Consider the following 9122-nt stretch of genomic DNA (forward strand, 5'->3'; position numbering starts at 1 on the left):
TTATTTAGTCCATCAGGACCGGGGGATTTCCCATGAGGGAGTGAAGTAATGACTGATGTTATTTCATGGCTTGTGAACGGTGAATTCAGCAATTCAAGCTGTGGTTCGGAGAGTTTAGGGAGATCTAAATCTTTGAGGAAATGCTGTATTTTGGGAACAGTGGGTTGAGGAGTGTGGGGGTCGGTGCTAAGGTTGTAAAGCTCACTGTAATATTGTGCAAAGTGGTTTGCGATTTCCTGAGGATTGATGATTTTATGAAGGGATGTGGGGTGTATCAGGTGGGAAATCCTAGTTTTGGTGCGTATTGCTCTAGTCCTATTGGCAAGATATTTGCCTGCTCTATTTGCACAGGCATAGGTACGTAACTTCAAGCGTCTAAGGTAGAAATCATAGTTTTGGGCCAAGTGATCTCTCAATTTTTCTCTAAGTGAGGTTATTTGAGTAGTCCGCTGGTGAGAGGGAGATGCTTTATTGAGGGTTTCTAAATTGTGGATATCGGAAGTAATGGAGTCTATAGTTGCAGTATACTTCTTTTTAGCTCTAGCTCCTAGCTGGATAAGGATGCCTCTAATAAACGCTTTGTGGGCGTTCCAGAGTGTGAAGGGACTCTCTACTGAATGTTCATTTTCCATCAAGGAGGGGAAATAATTTACAAGGGGGGGGGGAGGGTGGGACTTTAAATGCAGCACATGGAAGCAAAACAATAAAAGGGCGAATGTGAAGAAGTTTTATTGATACATCCATCTAGATATACAAAAATACATAATAATAATGCAAATAAATATAAATAAATAAATACAAAATAAAAATGCCAGATAACATACAAATAATGATACATATGATGATAAATCCATTAAAAATACACTACAATTAAGTGCATTTATAATATAAAATAAGCAAGACAATATAAAAATAAATATAAAAATTCATATGATGCAAACAATAAAGCTTTTCCTCATTCGTCTCTAAGGACATGGTATATAACAATACTTTAAAGGTAAAATCCGCAGGACCTATGACCTCACTAAAACTGAAGGGGGAGTAAAAATTCTATATTGACCTAGAGGTCTTAATGCAATTTGGTAAATACATAGAAACCGGTAGCTCTACGCGTTTCGTGACTTAGCCGCCACTCATCAGGAGCGAGCATATATGGGATCTAGGAAAAAAGATTTTTTATATGAAAATAGAAAAATTAATTAAATATATATCAAAAATAAATAAATAAATTATATATATAAATGACTAGAGAAGCAAGGTTGGATAGATAATCCCAACCAAAGCTAACTTACTAGAATTCGCTATGTAGCCGATGCGGTAATGGGACTGAAAGAGCGGTCCGGAGAACAGCTCCAACCGGGAGCTGAGGTGGACAAACACCCAGCACCGATATGGGCGATAGCCAGGGTGAGTGACTCGCAGAGACATTCTAAAGGGAGAGAAAGGAATGGGGTGAGAAAAGATAGAAGGGGGAAAGGGAGGGGGGGCAAAGAAAGGGAGAAGGGGTTAAAGAAAACCCAAATAGAAAAATTACACGAATATGTACAAAGATGTAAAGAGAGGAAAGAAAAAAAGGGGGGGGGGGGGAAATGAGGAAAGAAGTGAAGGATATGTGAGTGGTGGGTAAAGCATAATGGTATGCAGAAGGGGGAGTGAGATTGGTACAATTGTGAAACTAGAAACCAGTGAGTTAAAATATTCAAAATTAAGTGTTGAGTGAAAACAAGTTACCTGGTAAAACATGTTGGTATCAGTGAAAAGAAGCCGAAGAGATCAGATACTGGCTAAACCCAGTAAAGGTGGACATAAGGAACGCCCTGCCTGCCAGGTACACCCGGGGGAGGGGGGGGGGGGGAAAAGGGGGGAACAGCCCAGAAAGAACGTCGGTCACAGGGGAGTCCACCAACGCCACGCCATTTGACGGAGGGGAAGGCCCCGTGCGCCGGGAACCGGAACCTCCGGTCCCTCGGCGCGCAGCCCAGACACCCATCGCCAATGAGGTGATATATACAAGTCCTGCGCCATGACGTCAAAAAAGACGCCACGCCCACAACGTGCAATGCGTGACGTCGACACGTGTATACGACGCCTCCAGCCGCCCCGTACACAAAAGTTAAAGGAGGGGGAGGAGGCCCGCAAGACGTGTCGCAGCACCCGGAACAGGAGAAAAACCAGACCACAATGCAGCCCAAACCCACATCCTCCAACACAGCGCGAACTTGACACCATACCAATCAAAATGAAATTGAAGAGGGAAAATAAAAAAGGGAAATTGATAAAAAATATAATCAATAATTGATGAGAGTAGAAAATTTATTTATATATATATCAAAGGATAAGGATAAATTAAATAGATAATTAAATCAGAGGAGGATCAACATAGGTCATAATGTACAGGCAGAGTACTATAAGTAACCTAAGAAGAGCTAAGCCATGCGCTGCCATCCCGATTTATTGAAAACATTTTATAAGAAATAGGGACTTTAAGGAAAACAAGGTCTGATAGGGCCCAATGATTCCATCCCTAGGGACTTTAAATGATAACACGGCCTGGTAAGGTCGTGAGTATCCATCCCAATTACATTAACCATCAAGGAGGGGAAATAATTTACAAGGGGGGGGGGAGGGTGGGACTTTAAATGCAGCACATGGAAGCAAAACAATAAAAGGGCGAATGTGAAGAAGTTTTATTGATACATCCATCTAGATATACAAAAATACATAATAATAATGCAAATAAATATAAATAAATAAATACAAAATAAAAATGCCAGATAACATACAAATAATGATACATATGATGATAAATCCATTAAAAATACACTACAATTAAGTGCATTTATAATATAAAATAAGCAAGACAATATAAAAATAAATATAAAAATTCATATGATGCAAACAATAAAGCTTTTCCTCATTCGTCTCTAAGGACATGGTATATAACAATACTTTAAAGGTAAAATCCGCAGGACCTATGACCTCACTAAAACTGAAGGGGGAGTAAAAATTCTATATTGACCTAGAGGTCTTAATGCAATTTGGTAAATACATAGAAACCGGTAGCTCTACGCGTTTCGTGACTTAGCCGCCACTCATCAGGAGCGAGCATATATGGGATCTAGGAAAAAAGATTTTTTATATGAAAATAGAAAAATTAATTAAATATATATCAAAAATAAATAAATAAATTATATATATAAATGACTAGAGAAGCAAGGTTGGATAGATAATCCCAACCAAAGCTAACTTACTAGAATTCGCTATGTAGCCGATGCGGTAATGGGACTGAAAGAGCGGTCCGGAGAACAGCTCCAACCGGGAGCTGAGGTGGACAAACACCCAGCACCGATATGGGCGATAGCCAGGGTGAGTGACTCGCAGAGACATTCTAAAGGGAGAGAAAGGAATGGGGTGAGAAAAGATAGAAGGGGGAAAGGGAGGGGGGCAAAGAAAGGGAGAAGGGGTTAAAGAAAACCCAAATAGAAAAATTACACGAATATGTACAAAGATGTAAAGAGAGGAAAGAAAAAAAGGGGGGGGGGGGGGAAATGAGGAAAGAAGTGAAGGATATGTGAGTGGTGGGTAAAGCATAATGGTATGCAGAAGGGGGAGTGAGATTGGTACAATTGTGAAACTAGAAACCAGTGAGTTAAAATATTCAAAATTAAGTGTTGAGTGAAAACAAGTTACCTGGTAAAACATGTTGGTATCAGTGAAAAGAAGCCGAAGAGATCAGATACTGGCTAAACCCAGTAAAGGTGGACATAAGGAACGCCCTGCCTGCCAGGTACACCCGGGGGAGGGGGGGGGGGGAAAAGGGGGGAACAGCCCAGAAAGAACGTCGGTCACAGGGGAGTCCACCAACGCCACGCCATTTGACGGAGGGGAAGGCCCCGTGCGCCGGGAACCGGAACCTCCGGTCCCTCGGCGCGCAGCCCAGACACCCATCGCCAATGAGGTGATATATACAAGTCCTGCGCCATGACGTCAAAAAAGACGCCACGCCCACAACGTGCAATGCGTGACGTCGACACGTGTATACGACGCCTCCAGCCGCCCCGTACACAAAAGTTAAAGGAGGGGGAGGAGGCCCGCAAGACGTGTCGCAGCACCCGGAACAGGAGAAAAACCAGACCACAATGCAGCCCAAACCCACATCCTCCAACACAGCGCGAACTTGACACCATACCAATCAAAATGAAATTGAAGAGGGAAAATAAAAAAGGGAAATTGATAAAAAATATAATCAATAATTGATGAGAGTAGAAAATTTATTTATATATATATCAAAGGATAAGGATAAATTAAATAGATAATTAAATCAGAGGAGGATCAACATAGGTCATAATGTACAGGCAGAGTACTATAAGTAACCTAAGAAGAGCTAAGCCATGCGCTGCCATCCCGATTTATTGAAAACATTTTATAAGAAATAGGGACTTTAAGGAAAACAAGGTCTGATAGGGCCCAATGATTCCATCCCTAGGGACTTTAAATGATAACACGGCCTGGTAAGGTCGTGAGTATCCATCCCAATTACATTAACCATCAAGGAGGGGAAATAATTTACAAGGGGGGGGGGAGGGTGGGACTTTAAATGCAGCACATGGAAGCAAAACAATAAAAGGGCGAATGTGAAGAAGTTTTATTGATACATCCATCTAGATATACAAAAATACATAATAATAATGCAAATAAATATAAATAAATAAATACAAAATAAAAATGCCAGATAACATACAAATAATGATACATATGATGATAAATCCATTAAAAATACACTACAATTAAGTGCATTTATAATATAAAATAAGCAAGACAATATAAAAATAAATATAAAAATTCATATGATGCAAACAATAAAGCTTTTCCTCATTCGTCTCTAAGGACATGGTATATAACAATACTTTAAAGGTAAAATCCGCAGGACCTATGACCTCACTAAAACTGAAGGGGGAGTAAAAATTCTATATTGACCTAGAGGTCTTAATGCAATTTGGTAAATACATAGAAACCGGTAGCTCTACGCGTTTCGTGACTTAGCCGCCACTCATCAGGAGCGAGCATATATGGGATCTAGGAAAAAAGATTTTTTATATGAAAATAGAAAAATTAATTAAATATATATCAAAAATAAATAAATAAATTATATATATAAATGACTAGAGAAGCAAGGTTGGATAGATAATCCCAACCAAAGCTAACTTACTAGAATTCGCTATGTAGCCGATGCGGTAATGGGACTGAAAGAGCGGTCCGGAGAACAGCTCCAACCGGGAGCTGAGGTGGACAAACACCCAGCACCGATATGGGCGATAGCCAGGGTGAGTGACTCGCAGAGACATTCTAAAGGGAGAGAAAGGAATGGGGTGAGAAAAGATAGAAGGGGGAAAGGGAGGGGGGGCAAAGAAAGGGAGAAGGGGTTAAAGAAAACCCAAATAGAAAAATTACACGAATATGTACAAAGATGTAAAGAGAGGAAAGAAAAAAAGGGGGGGGGGGAAAATGAGGAAAGAAGTGAAGGATATGTGAGTGGTGGGTAAAGCATAATGGTATGCAGAAGGGGGAGTGAGATTGGTACAATTGTGAAACTAGAAACCAGTGAGTTAAAATATTCAAAATTAAGTGTTGAGTGAAAACAAGTTACCTGGTAAAACATGTTGGTATCAGTGAAAAGAAGCCGAAGAGATCAGATACTGGCTAAACCCAGTAAAGGTGGACATAAGGAACGCCCTGCCTGCCAGGTACACCCGGGGGAGGGGGGGGGGGAAAAGGGGGGAACAGCCCAGAAAGAACGTCGGTCACAGGGGAGTCCACCAACGCCACGCCATTTGACGGAGGGGAAGGCCCCGTGCGCCGGGAACCGGAACCTCCGGTCCCTCGGCGCGCAGCCCAGACACCCATCGCCAATGAGGTGATATATACAAGTCCTGCGCCATGACGTCAAAAAAGACGCCACGCCCACAACGTGCAATGCGTGACGTCGACACGTGTATACGACGCCTCCAGCCGCCCCGTACACAAAAGTTAAAGGAGGGGGAGGAGGCCCGCAAGACGTGTCGCAGCACCCGGAACAGGAGAAAAACCAGACCACAATGCAGCCCAAACCCACATCCTCCAACACAGCGCGAACTTGACACCATACCAATCAAAATGAAATTGAAGAGGGAAAATAAAAAAGGGAAATTGATAAAAAATATAATCAATAATTGATGAGAGTAGAAAATTTATTTATATATATATCAAAGGATAAGGATAAATTAAATAGATAATTAAATCAGAGGAGGATCAACATAGGTCATAATGTACAGGCAGAGTACTATAAGTAACCTAAGAAGAGCTAAGCCATGCGCTGCCATCCCGATTTATTGAAAACATTTTATAAGAAATAGGGACTTTAAGGAAAACAAGGTCTGATAGGGCCCAATGATTCCATCCCTAGGGACTTTAAATGATAACACGGCCTGGTAAGGTCGTGAGTATCCATCCCAATTACATTAACCATCAAGGAGGGGAAATAATTTACAAGGGGGGGGGGGGGAGGGTGGGACTTTAAATGCAGCACATGGAAGCAAAACAATAAAAGGGCGAATGTGAAGAAGTTTTATTGATACATCCCATCTAGATATACAAAAATACATAATAATAATGCAAATAAATATAAATAAATAAATACAAAATAAAAAATGCCAGATAACATACAAATAATGATACATATGATGATAAATCCATTAAAAATACACTACAATTATAAGTGCATTTATAATATAAAATAAGCAAGACAATATAAAAATAAATATAAAAATTCATATGAGCAAACAATAAAGCTTTTCCTCATTCGTCTCTAAGGACATGGTATATAACAATACTTTAAAGGTAAAATCCGCAGGACCTATGACCTCACTAAAACTGAAGGGGGAGTAAAAATTCTATATTGACCTAGAGGTCTTAATGCAATTTGGTAAATACATAGAAACCGGTAGCTCTACGCGTTTCGTGACTTAGCCGCCACTCATCAGGAGCGAGCATATATGGGATCTAGAAAAAAGATTTTTTATATGAAAATAGAAAAATTAATTAAATATATATCAAAAATAAATAAATAAATTATATATATAAATGACTAGAGAAGCAAGGTTGGATAGATAATCCCAACCAAAGCTAACTTACTAGAATTCGCTATGTAGCCGATGCGGTAATGGACTGAAAGAGCGGTCCGGAGAACAGCTCCAACCGGGAGCTGAGGTGGACAAACACCCAGCACCGATATGGGCGATAGCCAGGGTGAGTGACTCGCAGAGACATTCTAAAGGGAGAGAAAGGGAATATTGAATATTTTACTCACTGGTTTCTAGTTTCACAATTGTACCAATCTCACCTCCCCCTTCTGCATACCATTATGCTTTACCCACCACTCACATATCCTTCACTTCTTTCCTCATTTCCCCCCCCCCCCCTTTTTTTCTTTCCTCTCTTTACATCTTTGTACATATTCGTGTAATTTTTCTATTTGGTTTTCTTTAACCCCTTCTCCCTTTCTTTGCCCCCCCTCCTTTCCCCCTTCTATCTTTTTCTCACCCCATTTCCTTTCTCTCCCTTAGAATGTCTCTGCGAGTCACTCACCCTGGCTATCGCCCATATCGGTGCTGGGTGTTTGTCCACCTCAGCTCCCGGTTGGAGCTGTTCTCCGGACCGCTCTTTCAGTCCCATTACCGCATCGGCTACATAGCGAATTTCTAGTAAGTTAGCTTTGGTTGGGATTATCTATCCAACCTTGCTTCTCTAGTCATTTATATATATAATTTATTTATTTATTTTTGATATATATTTAATTAATTTTTCTATTTTCATATAAAAAATCTTTTTTCCTAGATCCCATATATGCTCGCTCCTGATGAGTGGCGGCTAAGTCCACGAAACGCGTAGAGCTACCGGTTTCTATGAATTTACCAAATTGCATTAAGACCTCTAGGTCAATATAGAATTTTTACTCCCCCTTCAGTTTTAGTGAGGTCATAGGTCCTGCGGATTTTACCTTTAAAGTATTGTTATATACCATGTCCTTAGAGACGAATGAGGAAAAGCTTTATTGTTTGCATCATATGAATTTTTATATTTATTTTTATATTGTCTTGCTTATTATTTATATTATAAATGCACTTAATTGTAGTGTATTTTTAATGGATTTATCATCATATGTATCATTATTTGTATGTTATCTGGCATTTTTATTTTGTATTTATTTATTTATATTATTTGCATTATTATTATGTATTTTTGTATATCTAGATGGATGTATCAATAAAACTTCTTCACATTCGCCCTTTTATTGTTTTGCTTCCATGTGCTGCATTTAAAGTCCCACCCTCCCCCCCCCCCTTGTAAATTATTTCCCCTCCTTGATGGTTAATGTAATTGGGATGGATACTCACGACCTTACCAGGCCTTGTTATCATTTAAAGTCCCTAGGGATGGAATCATTGGGCCCTATCAGACCTTGTTTTCCTTAAAGTCCCTATTTCTTATAAAATGTTTTCAATAAATCGGGATGGCAGCGCATGGCTTAGCTCTTCTTAGGTTACTTATAGTACTCTGCCTGTACATTATGACCTATGTTGATCCTCCTCTGATTTAATTATCTATTTAATTTATCCTTATCCTTTGATATATATATAAATAAATTTTCTACTCTCATCAATTATTGATTATATTTTTTATCATTTCCCTTTTTTATTTTCCCTCTTCAATTTCATTTTGATTGGTATGGTGTCAAGTTCGCGCTGTGTTGGAGGATGGTGGGTTTGGGCTGCATTGTGGTCTGGTTTTTCTCCTGTTCCGGGTGCTGCGACACGTCTTGCGGGCCTCCTCCCCCTCCTTTAACTTTTGTGTACGGGGCGGCTGGAGGCGTCGTATACACGTGTCCGACGTCACGCATTGCACGTTGTGGGCGTGGCGTCTTTTTTGACGTCATGGCGCAGGACTTGTATATATCACCTCATTGGCATGGGTGTCTGGGCTGCGCGCCGAGGGACCGGAGGTTCCGGTTCCCGGCGCACGGGGCCTTCCCCCTCCGTCAAATGGCGTGGGCGTTGGAGGACTCCCCTGTGACCCGACGTTCTTTC

This window comes from Lithobates pipiens, unplaced genomic scaffold (assembly GCF_037356315.1).
Source record: "Lithobates pipiens isolate NorthernLeopardFrog02 unplaced genomic scaffold, aLitPip1_a1.2 Scaffold_22, whole genome shotgun sequence".
Classification (NCBI taxonomy): Eukaryota; Metazoa; Chordata; class Amphibia; order Anura; family Ranidae; genus Lithobates; species Lithobates pipiens.